Here is a 3,494-nt window from a genome sequence, read left to right as displayed (position 1 = left end):
ACCTTAATTGCTCCTAAACTCGAAGAAAAATCAATCTTCGGAGGAGAAACCCAAAAACCTTCACTTGAACCTTCTTGAAAACCCTAGGTTGGTAACATAGGATTTCACTTAGAATTCGTGTATAATCATTAAAATACACTTAGGAATACATGGGAGATACTTCCCTTGATGTGCGAGGATGAGAAGAAGAGAGAATGGTCGTTCTAGGGCTTGGGGATGTGAAGAATGAAGTGAAAAAGCCAAATACAAAGTTTTAAAGTTGTGTCGGACCTGTTTTACGCCTACTTTAGGCCCATTTTACGGCCCGTAAATCAGATTTACGGCCCCTAAAAATCTACCGCAAATATGTAACAGTGTGTGTGATTTTTGGGCAGAATTTACGGCCCATAAAAGTTTTGGACAGATGTCTGTTTAGGCTCCACCATATATGGATGGAAAGCTATTTCAAAGGGATACACCTTTGATGTTTTAAGTTTTCTCAAATTCCTTGAAACTGTTTCCGAATACTCCCTTCAAGTGAGTCCTGGTGAAAACTCACTTGAAAACATGCTCCGTATAGTAGCTTCCGACTTTACTTTGCCCAAAGACTCCTTTTATACCTTTCATAGGTTTCAAAACACTTCCCATATTGGTTCCATTATATCCCCATCTTGCGAGTCAACCTTAGCCTGAAGGCAGGAGGTGTTACATGATCTTCCCTTTGGGATCATTTGTCCTCGAATGATAGTCATGGATATAAATGTGACTAACTCTGAAATTTTTACAGAAATTTCGGCAAAGTTTCCTCTATAATTAGGACTATACCAACATTTCTCAAACATCTGCCAGCTATCCAAAGCATCAACACAAGCGTTACAGGGTATTACAATACATATAACATGCATAACAGGGTAACTAAAACATAAACGCGATTGATGGAAACACGTGGTCACTGAACTGACATGAATACTTAATTGAATGAATATTGGACTGAATAAATACTGAACTGACTGACTGAATACTGGGAAACATGGAGATTATAGCATGAGGTCTAAATGTAAAGGTTAATTACCTTCAGCATTTTCTGCTTGCTCTTCAAAAAGATGCGGATACTTGAACTTCGTGTCCTCTTCGGCTTCCCACGTAGCCTCTTCAACTTTCTGATTTCTCCATAGCACTTTCATTGAAGCAACTTCCTTAGTTCTCAACTTCCGAACTTGACGATCAAGAATAGCCATTGGAATTCTTCCTAAGACAGGCTATCTTTAACCCCCTACGATCTCTGTAGGGACAATAAGAGACGGGTTCCCCATGAATTTCTTCAACTTAGACATATGAAACATTGGGTGTACAACAACCAATTCTTGTGGCAACTTTAACTCATAAGCTACTTGATCGATCCGTATGGCCCAATATTGTAACTACGCCTTTAATAGGCGAAACTTTCAGAAACACCTAATCATCAATCTAAAACTCTAAGTCTCTATGCCGCACGACCGAATAGGACTTTTGGTGGCTCTGAGCTGTTTTCAAACGTTCTTGAATCAATTTGACTTTCCTTATAGCATGGCGGACTAACTCTTGTCCTAACAACTTGTTACAGTCTATGCGTCCACTAAATAATATATGAGGGACCTGGTTGTGTTCCAGTTCCCTTATACAATGCAGTAAGTAAAGAAGGCACTGTTTTTACTGTGGAAAACTCCTTGCTCAAGGGATTAAAAACCACAACCTACCCTAGTAAGATCTCGGCTCCGGCATTTTGCCCGGCGACTTGGATTACAACCTATCGTAAGCTAGGAACTAACTCCTATAATCCCTCAACCCTTACAATGGTGGCAACCTAGGAACTAACTTCGGTAGTCTCTCAACATTTGCAATACACCGATTACAAATACCTCTACTTGACTAACTCTAGCCAAGGAAACTAACGTTGACTATGTCACGACTCCACCTGAGAGCCATGATGGGCACCCGGAGCTAACCTACTGAGCACCACATGACATGCATGCATCTCATAATCATAACTGAGTGGGCCATAATGCTAACTAATAGATATCATAAACTGTAAGGGACATATGCCAAGAGATATATACATATATACGTCATCAAACTATGCCCATGTATACAAGCCGACAAGGCTATCCAAAAGATATAACGAAATATGGACCGAGGAGGTCATAGGACAACTAACTGTACACATCTGTCTGAGCCTTTACATAGAGTGCAGAACATAATAAGGACGGGACAGGACCTCGCCATACCCATATGTGCACCAAAGAATCATACCAAAATGAGTTGCAACTTCGGAACAAGTGGAGTGCTCACTGTGTCTGCCATGTTGAAATATTTGCCTAAGGATCCGTACCGTCTCCCTATCTACCTGCGGGCATGAACAAAGTGTCCATAATAAAAGGACGTCAGTAAGAATAATGTACCGAGTATGTAAGGCATGGAAAACAACATATAAAGATATGAAGGTAACATAAGATAAGAGAATTAACCTGTACATCTGATTGCCTCTTGAGGCGGATATCATGTATGCCTTCCTTTTAATTTTTTTTCTTTATACATATACATATATCATAATACCATACCCGGCCATATAGGCTAGGTGTCATTCATACCTAGCTATGATAGGCTCGGTGTCATCCCTACCCGGCCATGATAGGCTCGGTGTTGTGCCATATGCTAACGATGGCATGCACGATAAGTGTCGTACCCGGCCGACTATATCTCGGCTCGGTGTAAGAAAATAACTACATAGATATAAAGCATGCATGAGAGCCCAAAAGAAAAGCTATAACTCTATTGGAGTGACGTAAGGTCGGTAAACCTCTGATTACCACTATGGATCTATCATCATAAACATATCTTACCTTGAAGGAATAATAACCATAAGATGAGATGAACATCAATGAATAAGATCAATAACCATATGATAAGGATCAATAATCATGAGACAAATGTCAATCACTATCATAAGAACATCATGAACCATAAGCATCTAGTTTTTCTATAAATGGAGTCATTATAAATGTTATTTGTGTGGGTTTGTATCAATATGATCATGCCGTAAGAAAAGAAAGGTACAGCCTTAACATACCTCGTCATCTTAACCAAAACGTACACTCACAGAGCTTGAAAATACAGCCGAGATAATTCATACTCGGGTTAAGTCGTTGAAAGCGCTTATAAGATCAAACTAAACTATTAGATAAGCTAACGAAATTTGGCGACATTTCCCACATATCACCTACTTCCATCAAACTCCAAAACTCCCGAGCATCGATAACGACATCGACGATATCATATCCAAGAGATTACCTTGAACTAGAGTCAAATCCATCCAAAACTTCTTTTTTGAAATTCAATACTATAATATCAACTACAACACGCACTTATGACTTCTTCTCCATAACTCTTTCCTTCAGACTTGTTTAACCCTTAAATCAAATTCACAGAAATAAGATGAAGAACTACCTTTCTTGAAGAACTTTTTAAAATTTTTTTTA

Source organism: Lycium ferocissimum, chromosome 1 (assembly GCF_029784015.1).
Source record: "Lycium ferocissimum isolate CSIRO_LF1 chromosome 1, AGI_CSIRO_Lferr_CH_V1, whole genome shotgun sequence".
NCBI lineage: Eukaryota > Viridiplantae > Streptophyta > Magnoliopsida > Solanales > Solanaceae > Lycium > Lycium ferocissimum.
This window is presented reverse-complemented; position numbering follows the sequence as displayed.